An 18,008-nucleotide genomic window follows, 5' to 3' on the forward strand; every position below is an offset into this window, starting at 1 on the left:
TAGTTCAGCTAGTGACTCATAGATGACTCTGTGTATTCTATAACTTAATTTTCAAACCGGCAACGCTACATTACTCCATAAACATTGATTTATTGTACAACTGGCAACACCTGCTTGCACTAGCAACCGGTAAAACCTCAATCTCCATCTCTCTTTGCATCGATTACGTCACACGCGCCTCTCGCTCTTACACACACATACACATCTTTACATGAAATATTAATTATTTTCCCAAATCTAAGTATATTTTCCTATCTTCAATATGATAATGACGATTACATTCTACGGAAATCAAAAATAATGCTGTCAAGTATAATGAATGAGTCAATTTCGGTCCTGACAAAACTAACGCTATAAATACCCAACATTCGCAGTTAACTTCAATATCTTACGATGGTGTAGAGGCTAAGGACAATGTCTACGGCGCGGACGACCCAGGTTCGAATCTCATAACTATAAACTTTTTTTATTTAAAATCACGTGACTGAAGGGGCCGAGGGAGCTGATAGGTTAGGTGGAGTACCAAGGGGGCCGAGGGGTGAGGAAGAGTCGCAAGAGGGCATGAGCGGTGATGTGGAGTACTAAGGGGGCCGTGAATGCTTGAATCGCTACGAAACTCGTTCCATCCTGCGTCGATGACGTCACACGTTTCCCCCACTCCTGTTTGAACCAAAAATTGCAGAAAGTTTAGCTCCATAAGAAAATACATGGGATTTTGCGCCAGAAGTCTCTTTGTTACACTACTTTTGTGGATCTTTGAAAAAGAGAGGGCGTTACCAACTTTTTTCCAATCGAAAAGGGGGTTTTTAAAATTTGATTCAGTTGTCTATTCAACATTGTATTACTTTTGGAATATCGAATTGATTCAATTGTCTATTCAACACTGTATTACTTTTGGAATTTCGAAGTAGCAATTTCGTCTATTCAACACTGTATTACTTTTGGAATTTCGAAGTAGCAATTACTGTGTAATCAGCAGTTTCACATACGTTTTATGATAATGTAAACAAAATTTTGTAAGACATCTCGATGCGCTCTCACATACTGAATGATGGCGTTTACGATCACAACTCGTTATGCAGACGTGTGTTTATTCTGTACAAACTGGTACAGAGTACATATGAACGATAATGTCAAATCATACCTTCACCGTGAAAGTCAAACCCAAAACACTACTTCAAAGTCGCCTTGTCCGCATATGAAGACTTCTTCAAAAGTCACTTTGTCGACATCGTGTGACGTATATTGATGTCATTTCAGAATTGAAAGTGTCTTGCGACCTCTTCACCATCACAACTCGATGTGTTGACAGATGGTAGTTTCTAACATCCCAAAACGTTTGGAAACTGCGCGAGACATGGTGCGTACAAACATAAAATCTCAAACAGTCCGAAATAGTCTCGGACACTTGTTTAAATCAGAACGCTTTTGAGGAGACCACTGTGCCACCTATCGTATATATGAAGAGATGAAGACGAGAAAATACTATCTATTGATCATGTCCATTTTGTTATGTAGCGTATCCCTATAGTCAGCTCAAATGTTATCTACCCTCAATCATCGATTTTTCAAATCAAATGTATAAAAAAACATCTTAGCAAATAGCCCAAACAAATTTCCACATGAATGCGCATGAGCAACGGAAACAGTTCAGCCTCGAGAGCAAGAACGATTCGGGACGGTTCAAAACAGTTTAGGATCATTTCGCAGTCAAAACCAGAACAGAGGATTCATCAGCCTGAAATTATCCTCAATAAACCAGAACGCTCTATATCAACTGCGCATGATCCTGGCGTCCTAGAACCTGAATTTCGCAGAACCAGAACAAACCTGGTGATACGAGCCAAGCAGTGGTCGTTGGAACTTCAGAGAGTGTAGACGTGTGCACTCTCTGTCATGATAGGTACCATCCAAACTGATTGGGAAGGAGCACTAGTCAGTCGATAATGTCAAATTCTAACTCTACCGTGTATGTCAAATCGAAAACATTACTTCAATGTCGCCTTGTCCGCATGTAAATACTTCTTCAAAGTCACCTTGTCGACATCGTGTGACGTATGTAGAGATCATTTCAATGTTGAAAGTGTAGTATGTAGACGTACTAACTTGGTGGGCTCACACCGATGGAACATTCATTACTTGGAGGATCTTTGAAGTATGCAGACGTATGTTTGTACATAGACAAGCACATGATCATGTGACGTATGTAGAGGTCATTTCGATGTTAATGTGACCCGAGACAGACTGGAATCATGAGGTCAACCCCCAAGGTTATGCGACTTTGAACATTGTTCGAAATAGCTGTGAAAATATGAAGTGTGAATGAAAGTCATTCAAAGTCAAACCCAAAACACTACCTCAAAGTCGCCTTATCCTTATTACCTTGTGACGTACGTTAAGGGTGTAACGTAGATCGAGCTCGAAGCCAACTCAATGCGTCGAACACAGGCGCTCCCCACCACCACCACCACCAATTCCAACTCGATGTGTTGACAGAAGGCGATACAAGCAAATAGTGGTCGTTGAAATTTCACGGAGTGCAGACGTGTACGCTCTCTGTCACGATGGGTACCGTCCAAACTAGTGAAGAAGGACTGCTCATCAGTCGATGGATCTTCGTGGTATTCAGACGTGTGTTCATTCTGTACAAACAGGTACAGAGTACACATGAAGGACAATATCAAACCCTCACTTTACCATGTATGCAATCTAGTTCCCTAATCTCAAAGTTGAATTCCATGTTCAAGGTAATGAACATAAATGAAAAATGTAAACCCTGTACCGTGCATTCCCACACACCAACCAATTGTAATTACGTTACTACACACACACAAAATCTCATATGAAAAAAAACATTTTGAACGATCCATGCACCAGACACTTCGAAGTCACATCGCCTTGATGTTACTAAACAACAACAAAAAAGCAATTAATCCGTCATAGTGGCGGGGGGAGGCCCAGAACCGGCTGTAATCTGTGATTTACACATACCACCCATGCACCAGACATATGGTTCAAAGTCATATACACCATACATATTCATCAAGGTGGCATGCACCAAACATATTTTTCAAAGTCACATGAGTCGGTCTAGGTCATCCACCCCACGTGACGTCATAGTGGTGGGGGAAGGCTTAGAACCGGCTCAAATCTCCTACTCTCGAGTCATCCAATTTTTTCGGATGAAGCGTAAGGAAGAGAAGTTCGTTCCAAAGTTGCTGAATTTTGGCAAGAAACCATCGCATGAGCATTGTTCAAGAATTGTTGAATGACGTCAATGGCAATCCAGATTTGCTTAAAAAGGTCATAACTGGTGACAAATAAAGGGTATATGTTATTGCTTGCTCATATTTTTTAGCCGAAAACAACACCGTTATCATACCTCAGCCAAATTTGGCCCCTGCAACATTTGTTCGTTCCCAATATTAAAGAAACCCATGAAAGAACGATGTTTCGCGACGATTGTGGAGATAAAAACCGAATAGCTGAGAAAGCTCACGAACAAACCAAAAAGTACATATCAGAACTGCGTTGAGGATTGAAAAAACACTGGCAAAAGTGTATCATATATGTGAAAGTGGACAAAATATAAGTTGATGTATTAATTAATATTTTTTGAGAGAAATGAAAATCCACCTCGTACAGATCTCCTACCTTTAACCCGCCTAATATTTCCAGATAATCCTGGAATATGACTTATAAATTAGTTGTGATAGGTGTCGTGAATTTTTTTTGAATGTGAAATGTTAAAATACTAAAAAAATATCGTTGGAAATCCTGATTTTTTTTACAAAAATTACTTTCGTTCAACAATAAGATTCGAATTCGAATTTGAATGTCCGCTCTTATGATCTCTTTACTTGAATTGTTTGATTCTTCTACTACTGGTAGATTGTCACCACACCATCATGTTAACGACATCCTTAAACATACTTTGATGCCTGCTGGAATTTCCACCATTCCTTAACCTCCAAATATCTGAAGCTGAAGTTGTTGTGTAGGGTCTCACCTGCACATACCCTTTATCACTATACCATGTATGCCTTATATAGTGCGCCAACTACACTTACCAGTGAAAGAAGTAAATATTAGAGATATTCAATACTTGGTGAAAATTACCTGTTTTAAAAAAATCTGTTTTAAAATCTGTTTTTTCATTGATGACAATTGACGTTTATGAGACACGTTTAGTAGTTGGTTTATGCCGATTTCAAAAACCCCCTCACCACTTTTAACTTCGAAATGACCTCTGCATACGTCACACGAAGTATACAAGGTGACTTTAAAGGAGTGTTTCGAGTTTGTCCTTGAACGACTCTGACCTTCGTCACTCGCACAGGCAAAGTGACCTCCAGGTGGTGTTTTGGGTTTGAGTTTAAATGACCTTCATTCACTTTCCATATTTTCGACAAGGTGACTTTGACCTCGAATGAACTCGAGCCAGTTACGCGACTTTCTTGAAGTTTTGAACCTACATGACACAACATACCCAAGGTGACTTCGAGGAAGTGTTTTGGGTTTGACATGGCATGACCTCAATTGATTCACGCAACTTTGAAGATTCAAGAATTCGACATTGAATGACTTTCAGCTGCATGGACGGAGAGGCTTATTGCAATTGTTATTAACAAAATAAGATTTGAAAAAAATGGTATTTAGTTTTTCGTTAATAACTCAAAAAATATCAATATAGAAGCAATTTTGAAAGAAGCTCGTTAAAGAGGAGGAAATTTCCGATAAAAAAGTCCCAACTCCCGAAACTCTATCTCAATTATTTATAATTATGATTTGATGTTGAAAATAGGGTTCCGTGCGGCTGTTACGGCAGGCGCGCGCTGCCGCTAGAGAAAGTTTATCAAAAGAAATAATTTTTTCATAACATAAAATGTCATTTTGAAATTTTGAAAAAATCTAGTATCTTCTTAGCACTTGAATGAATCGATGAGCATGAGCTCTAACAGCCGCGCGGAACCCTATTTTCAACGTCAAATTAAAATTATAAATAATGGAGATAGAGTATCGAGAGTTGCTACTTTTTTATCGGAAATCTCCTCCTCTTCAACGAGATTTTTTCAAAATTGTCTGAATATTAATTTTTTCTGAGTTATTAACGAAAAACTAAATATCATTTTTTTCAATCTTCTTTGTTAATAACAATTGCAATTTTTCACCTGCACCAAAATCCTTCAAAAACATTTTTCTAGAGGTGATTCCGATTCGAATGAGCTATCGTTCATATTTTTAAGACCTTTATCTCTATTTTTCATGTTTTTGAACTTGTTAATTAGACCTTTCGCAATATCATATACCTTTGCTGAAAGCAGACACAACGCAGGAAAGGTGATTTTGTAGAAGTATTTTGAGTTTGACCTGGAATGACCATCGACTCACGCAGATATTTCGAATATTCAAGGATTCGATCTTGAACGACCTCCAGCTGCACCCCTGAAAGTTATTTCAATACGATTATAATCGTGGAAGAAGCGGACCAATGACCTTGAATATAAGACGGTAAGAGCATATTTAAACGATGCTTCTGGTGCTGTTGTGAGTTTGATAGAAAAAACTCGGAATGTTGAGCTCATAGCGTGCTTAAAAAAATTAAAAAAAATCATAGTGGCAATAAATCCTGTTTTTTTTAATGAAGAAAGTAATTAACAATTAGTGATTCACTACTATTTCGATTATATCCAGCAAATCGCAAAAAATTTTCAACTTCAGCTTTTTGACAATTGATCCTAGGTCTCGTATGGAAGATGGCGCTTTTAGAAAAAAAGTCTCATGCCATGAAACGCTATTCCTAGGCGTTATAGCTGAAAGATGAGTTTGGAATTGTGATTTTCAGGTATAGTTTCAGCTGTAAAATACGAATGTAGCATGAATTAAATCTAAACTACGCACGCTAGAATCGCGACTGCAATCTTGAACGAATGTTTCTGATGAACTCTAGCAATGTTCTTTGAAAAAATTCCGATTTCCATACCTAAATAACTGAAATGGCAACTTTCTCATGAGAACCAGCAAAATCATGGAAAATTTCATTTTCCAAAAAATGTTTCTTCGGTTTCATATAAAAGACGACGTCATGAGAAGAAAAGTCTCATGTCACAAAAGGATATTCCCAGGCGTTCTAACTGAAAAATTAGTTTGAAAGTGTGATCTTCGAAGTATATTTTCATGTCTCTCTCTTTTGAAAACTCTGGAATCGCATATTCATTGTATCAGGATATTGTGCTGAATATTATTCTACTGGCTGAGAGCAGGTTATATAACATTTACTCGAAATAAAGTTCATTTTCGTTATATCAAATCACCCTTGGAACATTTGATATAAGAATTTTCAACAAACTTGATTTTGGAGCAGGTGAATTCATAATTGAATTCTACTTTTTTATTTCTTGATATGAAATTTTCTACCAAAATAATAATTATTATGATTCACGTTTTGGGTAAATATGACAGATATTGTTTATTGCCTTCAGAAGTATTTCTGAATTTGTGTCCTAAAATCATTCTCATTATTCGAAATAACGATCAGATGTGATACGCCAGCAAAAATGTATGCGATAATGTTCGCGACATCATGTTAGAGAAGAGGCTTTTGAGTTCTCCAGAAGTCTCCAGAGTTCTTCATATGTCCTCAGAATTCATCAGGAGTCATCAGAGTTCTTCAGAAGACTTCAGATGATTATGAGTAGGGGTATTTTAGCAGTCGGATTTTGCAATGACTTCCACAGTGATCGCTTCAAATCAATGGATACTAAGGGAGTAAAATCGAATACAACAGCGCGGATAGTAAATAAATATCACTGTGTAGATTGTTTAGACCCACGATTATTTCATCGTGAGTATGAATACTAAATACACAATAATTATATTAACTCATGAGAAAATATAGGATAAGAAAAATAACTGGCAAGATGTACTGTAGACAAGACAAGATTCATTCTGACTGTACTCTTACGATGTTCAATCCGTAATGGATTGATTTTACAAATTAAATGTTTCACCTAGATAGTTAGAGAGGAGGTTTGGCTTGGTCATTGTAGGAAGGGGTTCGGATTAACATAGGGAGGAAAGGTCATAATAGCGGGTAAGTCCCAAGATAAGGGACACAAAAACAATAAAGGAATTGAAAATCTAGCTATTTGGAGCTTACAATATTTACATGGAAATAGGCTTGAATATGCGGGTTGCTTGAGTAAAGATCTTCGGGAATGTTGAATTTTATGAGGATGAGTGGATTAAAAAAGACCCATACATCAGAAGACCAACTGGAAAACCCCGATTGGGAGAGAGAATATTGAAAAACTGAATAACTCAAACAAGATTGAATTAATTTCACAATCCACTTGGAAAAATAAGAATTTTGACAGCAAGATTTTGAGAACGAACATATCGCCACCCTTGAATTGTCCAAGTTCAATAAAATGAAATAGGGTCGTTAATTGAAAGGTAGAAGGCAGAGCGCTTAGAACAGCGCTTGTACTTGCCATTTTTAGTTTTTAGCGTCACTACACGAACAATGCCGTCTTCTCCTGGATGGATTGCGGTGATTCTTCCAATAGACCAAACAAGTGGGGGAAGATTTTCTACATGGATCAAAACCAAATCTCCAACTCGAATTCTGTTAGTCGATTCAGAACGTTGATGCGAGCGTTATTTAGATATTCCTTATGCCAGCGATCCCAAAAGTGCTGCTTTGATTTCTACGCATGTTGCCAGGCAGGCAATCAGTTGGGTGAAGTGTCAGTGAAGTCAACCTCCAGGCAGCTTGTCAATGGAGAACCACTGAGGAAGTGACCGGTAGTCAAAGGCAAAAGGTCGTTGGGATCCGAGGATGAAGGAGATGAAGGACAAAAGTTCAATATCGCTTCAATCTCAATTGTATAGGTTTCTAATTGTTCATATGTAAGCAATGTATCTCCGACAGTGCGGAGTAAATGTTTTTGAATGATTTGACCGCAGCTTCCCAAAGTCCTCCAAAATGAGGAGCTCTGGGTAGTATGAAATGCCAAGTGATTCTTTCATTATCAGAATGTTGCTTTATAGCGGTTTGATAATCAGCTGAATTGAATAAGGCTTGCAACTCACGGTCATATTATCAAATCAAATATCTGAATAGCAAAAAAGCGCTCAATACTAGCCAAGAAAGATGCCGTAGTAGGATCGAAAACAAGCTCTAAATGGATAGCTTCAGTGACGATGCAAAACTAAACTGCAACGTAGACCTTGAATGCATTCCTATTACGGAATCACTTCTCCCCAATATACAGTGGGCCGCAGTAGTCGACTCCCGTTTTCAAAAAAGGTCGCGAAGACATAACGCGATAATCAGGTAGAAGACCTGGTTTATGCTCAGATAGACGAGGTTTTGCAATCCGAAATAAGATGTTTCGTTCGGTGAGAGTTTTTAAAATAGTTGCATTAACCCTATCAAACAGTAAAGCACTTTGAGGGTTCCAATAGAAGCCGAGTGTTTCGACATACGATTCAGGATCAAGGGACATATGAGCCAGCTTTTGATATTCGCTCAAAAAGTCAAAGTATTTGCGTTGAAGTTCTGAATCCTTTTGAAATCGCCTTTCTAAGGCAGTTGAATAAGATTTTTCGACGTATCGTAACGACGTATCGACCAGATTTAATCTCGAGTAGTGTGAAGTGAATAATGCACTTCACATGCCTTTTTTCTGGGGATGAAATTTTTGAGGAGGCAATTTCTTCGTTTTCCCAGAAACGAGTGAGATCTGATTTAGATGGCGCTGCATGTAAGCCTAAGTGAAAACTAATGCTGCTTCGCCTATTAGGCAGCCTCTCAAATAGAATAATTTCCGAATTGGGGGTATACAACTGTCTTGGTAGACAAGATAGTTGAAAAGATCATGACATTCTAGCCAGTTATCAATAGTGCCGTGAAGCATGGGTAAAGTTATAATAGGCAAACAAGGGTTGAAATTCAAGTTAGATGGTGCTTGAAAAGTAGGTTCAGTCGCTGCAGAAGCTGCGGCTTGTGGTGTAGGCACATTCAATAAAGTATTGTTTTCATTGCTAGAGGATTGGCTTCACTTTTTGTTTTTTACGCTTACTGATTAGATAAAGAAAGTGAAGGGGAATTTGAATTTGGTGCTTCTGTATCCACTATAGCTGCCGTATTACTTGTAAATTGTGACTGTAGTTGTTCGCGAGTACCTAGTAGATTTGTGGCAATAGAATACGTATCAAAATATTTTTATTCAAAATGTTTGCGATAATCGCTCAATTCTACCGATTCTTCGTTAATTAACTCAAGTTCAGGTGGACAGGTTTCGAAAAGTTCAAGAGTTTTTTTTTAGTTTTCAAAACGTTTTTCTAGAGCAGGAAATTCTTTTGACGGATCGAAATGAATTAGAAATTTTTCATAATTTGTAAGAGATTGCTGGGCAACTCCTAGTTTAGTTTTTAATGCTTAAATTTGCTTGATAGATATTTTCAATGCTTAATCAACAAGAAAGAAAATGAATTAATTGATTAAGTGAGAATGCTGATCGAAACAATATATTGAACAATGAAAGAATATATGAGTAGGATAAGATAGAATAGTTCAAGTGGCCACTGACGATTTTGACAAAATATCGATGCTGCTGACCGTGAATTTGTTGGATAGATTTATAAACCGCTGCTTGAGCTGCTAAACGCAATGGATTTTCAGCACTTGAAATCCTGGAACTGGTATGCTGCTGCTTGGGGCTGTGCAATATTGAACTGATGTCGATAGTACGGTGTTTACTGTTCACTTACAGTTTTTAAGTGGAAACTTGAAAATTATTATGAATATTTTTAACTAATTTTAAAAATATCCGGCCCAAAAGACCAATGTCTTGACCCACGATTATTTTATCGTGAAAAGACCCATACATTAGAAGACCGACTGGAAAACTTCGATTTGGAAACCCTAGAGAATGATGAAAAACTAAATAACATAAACAATATTGAATTTAAGATTTACAATTCACTTGAATAAATAATAATTTCGATATCAAGATTTTGGATAGATTATGACAATTCTTATGTTGACGGTAAATGAATACTGGGATACAAGAATATTCGCTACGATGATAAACAAATAGGTTTATTGAAAAAAAATATGTTTTTCCGATAACCAGCATCGCACGCCTACGAACGACAATCCTCAAAAGTCAAAACTTGTGCGAGCTAAGGACTAACGAGGTCTTACCTCCTAATATGTGATTCCTAACACGCGTTGGACGATAGCAAGTGAAATTGAGCGTTCAGCCTGGGGCTTGAACCATCTACTCACGCATCGGCCGATTGACAGGGTGAACAAAGTACCCACGTCGAACCACCCGGCTACCAAACGACGGTAGATAATGTCTATTTCGAAAGTACTTTTGGTCTTTTGGAATTACTATTTTCTAAAAATCGTGTGAAATGACTACGAAACAAAATATAAAATGATTCTCAGAACAGATGAAATTATGAAAAAACATTTGAAAAAATTCACTTTATGCGGCATCGATGATAGGATATGATTCACCTTGAACATAACACACTTCACTTCATTTCAAGCAGCATCGATAATAGGATATGATTCATTTTGAACATACCTAACACAATTCTAATAAATTATAACGAATAAATAACTTCAGATTCCAACGATATTTCCCCAAATAATCAATCAGATTTCAATTGGTATCATGTACTTCAGTTTTCTGATACGAAAAACTATATTCATATTAGAAATGATATTTTTATAAACAATATTCCTTCAAAATATATATAAACTCGATATAATTCCCTTCGATTATAATAAGCGAGTTTGGATAGGATTGAAATCACTATAGAAATTCAAAAACTCACTTTTCAAGATAAAGACACAAACAACATAAATCTCGACTATTGTTTGTATTGTTCTTATCATTACTAGCATTAGATGTGACTGATTGTGTCCGGACCTAACGTTTATGGACTTTCACCTTCTCTCTCTTGGTTTTATGTGTATTCGAAAGAAGTTCTGAGTCGGATACCAGTTAGATTTAGAAATAAGTATTTGTTATTATATGGCCAATCACTTTATAGATTTTGATACGACGGTGTTAAAAAATCGAATTGAGTACATTACATCTAAAAGTTTGAAATAAAGGATTTGATCTTTGAAGACATTCACACAATTTTGGAATTGCACCATCTTTAAAGTTCAAATCAACTTATGATGTACTGTTTGGAACCTTTGGTGTAGTAATGAATATTACTGGAGTTTTTTCCCAACACCAGATCGTTATTTTTACACCTCGACACGTGTTTCGATCACCAAGTGATCATCTTCAAGAGGAAGACAAAACAGTTTTATCTTCCTTTTATCTTACAAATTAATGTGGGTAAGGGTGAAGAGGCCACTACACTACTGCAGAAGACCGTCACAGTAGTTTATATACAACAGCCGTGGATGAAAGAACTAAATAATGCAAGAAGTGCGAGTGGAATCGGTATAGTAGTAGGAAACGAAAGGAGTAGTATGAAAATCATGAATGTGTATGACAAACCGGGTGGGAGGAGGAATCTGAAAATGAAAGAAATTTGTGAGATTTTCGATGAATGGGAAGGAAGGAAGATTCTGGTAGGGGATTTGAATGCGAAAAATGTTGCCTGGGTGGAAAAAGGTTACCGGATAGACAATGACTGTGAGAGTCCGGCAAATTTCTCCAGCAACAGAGGAGAGAGTTGGGTCGACCTGACCATTACTGACAGCTCGCAGGTGGATGGGTGGAAAGTATGTATGGAAGAAACTCTAAGTGACCATAGGATGATTGGGTTCTGGTCAACGGGGCTACCAAAGGTGAAGAAAGTCATGGTGATGAATATTAGAGGAGCCAACTGGACTAGCATGCAACGAGATCTGTCGAACTACAGTCCAAGAAGGCTCAGTATGATAGAAGATATAGAGAGAGAGGCGGCTACGCTGCAAGAAAAAATGAGAAAGGTGTGTATGAGACACACACCTAGGAGGGAAAGGACGATCGTTCCCGAAAAAGAATGGTGAAGCCCGGAGCTGGAAAGCTCGCGCAGGAATGTAAGGAGGATGAGAAGAGACATGCAAGGAATCAGGGACGAGGATGCAAGAAATGAAAGTGTGGCTGAATACAAGAGAGAAAGGATTAGGTATAAGAGAATGATAGGGAACGCTAGGATGGTATGGCTGAGGAAGAGGGTAGAACAAATCCAGGATGAAAATCCGTGGGACCGAGTCTACTGTCTCCTCAATGATGATAGAGCCAGGGAAATCCCCTCCAATGTCAGGAAGGATGATAGATCCTATACCGAAGAGAAGGAAGAAACCAGTAGGTATCTGCTGGGAAAGTACTTCCCTAAGAACGAAAGCTTGAGCGATCCTCCGCCGAGGCGGATGTTAAGGGAGAATGAGCAGGAAGAATGGGATGAGAATCAGCCGCCCTTCACGACTGGGAAGCTGCGCGCGGTAACCGAGCAGCTACTCGATGGGAAGGCGACGGGTGTGGATGGGGTCCCCAATGAAGTGATTAGGGTGACCGTTTGGAAGGTGGAGTCCATGCTGAAGTTATTTAACGCCTGCCTCGAAAGAGGGTATTTTTCTGAGGTGTGGAAGCAGACAATTGTTGTGTGGATACCTGAGAAGGATGGAAATCCCAGGCCGATCAGCCTGCTGACTGGCTTGGGACGGATGTTGGACAGGCTTCTAAATGGTAAGATTCAAGTCTGGTGTAAGAGGAAGTTGAAATTCTTACCCAATCAGTATGGTTTCAGGGGGAGAATGGATACGGTGATGGCAGTGGAAAAAATGGTGAAATGAATGAAAGAGAACAAGAGAGGAAGAAGACATAGTCTGGTTGTGGCGTTGGACCTGTCAAACGCCTATAACACCACAAGAAAATGAGAAGATGGACCGGGCGAGACATCGGACTTAGGAAAAAAAGTGTTAGAGTGATATACGAAAGGGTAGCCAAGCCTGCAGTTATGTATGGAGTGCAAGTATGGGGGAACAGAATCCATGACAGCAGAGTCAGGAGACAACTCAGCGTGGCCCAGAGGCATTTTCTGATTGCCCAATGTAAGGCATACAGAACGGCACCGGCGGCTGCGCTCAGCATGATCTCGGGTATTGCACCACTTCACGTTGAAGTTGGGGCCAGATACCATAAATGGAGGTCAAATGGAGAAAGAAAGATTGAGGACAAGGTGAAAGTGATGGATAATGTACTCACTTGGATGCAAGGAATGCTGCTGGAGGAAGCGGAGGACGAAGGTAAGGCTGAGGTGTACGTGGATGCCGAAGTGAATATGGAAAACGGAAGAATGGGCGTGGGTTGGGCTAATGAAAGGAATGATGGTGAATGGGTTCGAGAAAACGAACGAATCACCGGGCAGAGAGTATGGTGAGGGATGAAAGGGAACAATGAGAGGCCAATTCCACTAGTTCGGACTCCCATTGTATAATATATGAAATGATTTGAAATCCCTGAAATAACTAAAAAAGAAGAATCAAAATTGAATAGCTGAAAATAACAATTATATAAAGTAAAAATAACCTGAAATGAAATGATAGTGAAATGAAATACAAGTGAAAACAGAGCGATTAAAAAAAAAATTAAAATAAAGAAATAAAAATTAAAATAAATTAAAATTCAAGAGATTCCAAGCCACGTTAGTTCACGACGTTTCGATTGTTAGTATCTACAATCGTCTTCTGGTGATGACTGTACTGATTCCTCCGATAGATGACTATTTATGGGTCGTTCGAGTACTTCCACTTATCTTTCACTAGTTCAGTGGGAGATGACCGTTTGGCGGAAGTTGGTCATTTTTCGCTTGATGATGGATTTCCATATGTTGCGTATCTCCACGCTAGCTTGGCTGAATACGTTGTTGGACAACATGTATGCAGCTTCCTTGAATTTTCCCCTAAACCAATGTTTCTCTCTGTGTATAATCTCACCTTGAGATGTTGTGTTGATGGGTCCAAACATGGTCTTATTCCTGATTTGCTGGTTTCCCCTCGCTGTGTGTCTTTCTTGTGCTCGGCAATGCGAACATTTAATGGCCTGTTAGTTCCACCAATATAGGAATTTCCGCACTCACAGGGTATCCGGTAAATGCAATTTTCGGAATCGCAGTCCGCGTTTGGTGGCCTGGTTTTCGTGATGCTGCTACGGATAGTGTTACCGAATCTGAAATAGGTTCTGATGTTGTACTTGGAATCAATTCTTCTTATCCTCTCTGATAATCCTCTGATGTAGGGAAGTGCAAGCACTGGTTGACGGCTTCTTTTCTTTGCGAGCCTCCTGCTGTCTTTTAGCCAAAGTCTTTTCTACCATGCTTTGGAGTAGCCATTCCATTGAAGATCATTTTTGATGATGTCTAATTCATTCTCTAGACCTTCCTTCATATTATAGAGCCCGAAAGCACGGTTTCGTGCTTTCGGGCTCGAGTTTGTTTCCTCTTTCAGTCGATTGATGGTGGTTGGGTTCGTCGTTCACATACTGTCCCGTGTGAGTGGGTTTTCGGTATACAGATGTTTCCTACTTAGTGTCGGTCCTCTTCACTGAAACGTCTAAGAATGGCAATTCGTTGTGGATTTCTTTCTTCATTGTGAGAGTGATGGAAGGTCTCACGCTGTTGATGTGTTTCAGGAAGGCGTTTAGTTCAGTATTCCCATGGTTCCATATTATGAAGGTGTCGTCAACATATCTCAACCACAAGAAACCTCGAGTTATTTTTTGTTTCAATCGTTTTATTTTCACTTGTATTTCATTTCACTATTATTTCACTTCAGGTTATTTTTGCTTAATGTAATTGTTATTTTCTGCTATTCAATTTTAATTCTTTCTTTTAGTTGTTTCAAGGATTCAAAATCATTTTATATATTAGACAATGGAAGTCCGAACTAGTGAAATTCATCATGAAATATTGTCAATCACCTTCAAACAAATGAGAGGCAAACTGCCAAAAATAAAACTTGAGAGGAAAGGTGGTGAACGGTTCGCGCCCCGGTCCTGGTATGGACTTGGTGTGTGAACCCAAATTGTTGTTTAGTTTTTGGACGCCAGATGATGTGAAGGTAGGTTATTATTTTTGTATTTTTGATAGCTTGTTAGTCGTTGGAGATTATTTAGGGAATCAGTACTAGTTAAGTGTACTGAAAAAGAATGTAAACATTTAATTTTCTGTTAAAATTTTATTGTAATTACGTTCATTGGAAAACGAATATAAATGGGTCGTCTACCCCGCTGGTTTCGTACCTTCGTGTGGCCGGCGTTATGCGTCGACTGCACGATGGGGGGGGGGGGTGAGTTCGGAGGAGTAGGGGTTCCCTAGATAGTGGTGGCGCTAAATAGAGAGAAGATGCCTAGTTGTGAGGCAATCAAGCCAGGCCAGCGGAAGGCAACGGCATTATTCATTTACTCTCACAGAGTTCAAACCGTAATGAATTAATTTTACGAATTAGGTGTTTCACCAAGGTAGTTAGAAAGGGGGTTTGGCTTGGTCATTGTGGGGAGACGTTTGGATCAATATCGGTATGATAGGTCATAATAGCGGTTAAGTCCCAAGATAAGCGACAAAAAGAACAATCAAGGAATTGAAAATCTAGCTATTTGTAGCTAACAATATTTACATGCCGATAGGCCTGAATATGCGGGTTGCTTGAGTGAAGATATTGGAGAATGTTGAATTCTATGAGGATGAATGGTTTAGAAAAGACCCATATATCAGAAGACCGACTAAAAAACCACGATTTGGAAATCCTAGAGAATGATGAAAAACTAAATAACTCAAACAAGATTAAATTTAAGATTTACAATCCACTTGAAAAAATAATAATTTCGATGGCAAGATTTTGAGACCGAACATAGATTATAACAATTTTTATGGTCCGGAATATGTTGACGGTGAATAAATACTGGGCTATAAGAATATTTGCTTCGATGATAAACAAATAGGTTTTTGAAAAAATACGTTTTTTCGGTAACCAGCTATTGCACGCCTACGAACAACAATCCTCAGAAGTCGACTTGTGCGAGCTAAGTACTAACGACGTCTTATCTCTTAATGTGTGATTCCTAACACGGGTTGGACGATAGCAAGTAAAAATAGAGCGTTCAGCCTGGGGCTTGAACTATCGACTCACACATCGGCCGATTGACTGGGTGAACAAAGCACCCATGTTGAACCGCGCGGCTACCGACCGACGGTAGATAATGTCTATTTCGAATGTACTTTTGGTCTTTTGAAATAACAATTTTTTAAATATCGTGTGGAATGACTACGAAACAGAATATAGGATGATTCTTAGGACAAATGAAGTGGCACTCTTTGAATCAACGATAGGTATAGGACGCTGCTATCAAATGGCTTTATCAGGAAGAAATTATGAAAAAACATTTAGAATAGTTCACTTTCAGCGGCATCGATGATAGGATATGATTCACCTTGAACATAACACACTTCATTTCAAGCAGCATCGATAATAGGATATGATTCATTTTGAATATAACACAATTGAAATAAATTATAACAAATAATTCACTTCAGACTTCAAAGATATTTACTCAAATAATCAATCAGATTTCAATTGAAATCATGTACTTCAGTTTTCTGATACGAAAAACTATATTCATATCATCGAAATAATTTTTTTAAACAATATTCTTTCAAAATATATCTAAACTCGAAATAATTCCCTTCGATTATAATAAGCGAGTTTGGATAGGATTGAAAGCATCATAGAAATTCAAAAACTTTATTTTCAAGATAAAGACACAAACATCATAAATCTCGACTATTGTTTGTATTGTTCGTATTATAAATAGCATAGGATGCGACTGATTGTGTCCGGACTTAACGCTTATGGACTTTCACCTTCTCTCTCTTGGTTTTATGTGTATTTGTTATTATACGGCCAATCACTTTATGGATTTTGATAAGACGGTGTTCAGAAATCAAACTGAGTACATGAAATCTAAAATTTTGAAATAAAGAATTTGATCTTTGACGACATTCACACAATTTTGGAATTGCACCATCTTCAAAGTTTAAATTAACTGCGGAAGTCCATCCGTCTCATAACCCTGATGGGTATGAAATCAAAATATATATCAGAACCTACCTTCCTGGCGATATCGGACATATGAAATTCACGCAATCCGCGCAACGGGTTTTGTATAGCGTTAACAAAAATTTATTCGATCTCTATTGTTCAATGAAACCCCAGGTATTCAAAATACCAAACAATGGAGTATTTTCGAGTATTCTGAACCACAAATCATGATAAAATTTATTGAATCTGAAAACAATTCATTCAGTTTCCATTGATTTTCGATAATCAATGACAGCGAAATAATTGATAGACTGGATAACAGTGATATGTCGATTGGAATTATTGAAACTGATGTCATAATGAATGAAATTTGAGATAATTGGAATAAGATAGGGTGAGAAAATGCTTGAAAATATTCAAAATCTACTGATTTGTGTATTATGTGGCAGAACAAATTATTTTTAAAGGGTAGGCCCTTGAATAGTTATTTATAGATCATTGTTGAGTATTTATCAAAATAGCAGGTTATGCAGCACAAATATTGATAGGATTCATTGAATTCAGTTGCCAGTGATTTTTGATACTAAGTGACCATGAAATAATTGATAAAACTGGATTTTAGTGATATGATTATTCAAGTTTTGCGTTAGTTCGAAAAAATATTCAATATATCGAATATAAAATATATTTTTACAATTTACTTTAGATTTGATAATTCGATAAAATTAAATGAGGGTATTCTTTTTTATGAGAATAATGCCCCGATTCGTTAGGCAGATATGGTTTAACGATTGTGATGCATTATTTCACCAAAACCATGAATTCCAACTGCAATCCTTTGGTGTTAGTCGCTACCGCTACTCCTACGGTTGTGTACAGAGTGGGCCAAATTGGACATTTCAAAAGTAAACTTCTGTTTTTGAATTAGATATCTATGTCTGAG

The sequence above is a fragment of the Leptinotarsa decemlineata genome, unplaced genomic scaffold (genome assembly GCF_025532065.1).
Source record: "Leptinotarsa decemlineata unplaced genomic scaffold, Ldec_3_MD MMD2_tig00078340_RagTag_RagTag, whole genome shotgun sequence".
Lineage (NCBI taxonomy): Eukaryota > Metazoa > Arthropoda > Insecta > Coleoptera > Chrysomelidae > Leptinotarsa > Leptinotarsa decemlineata.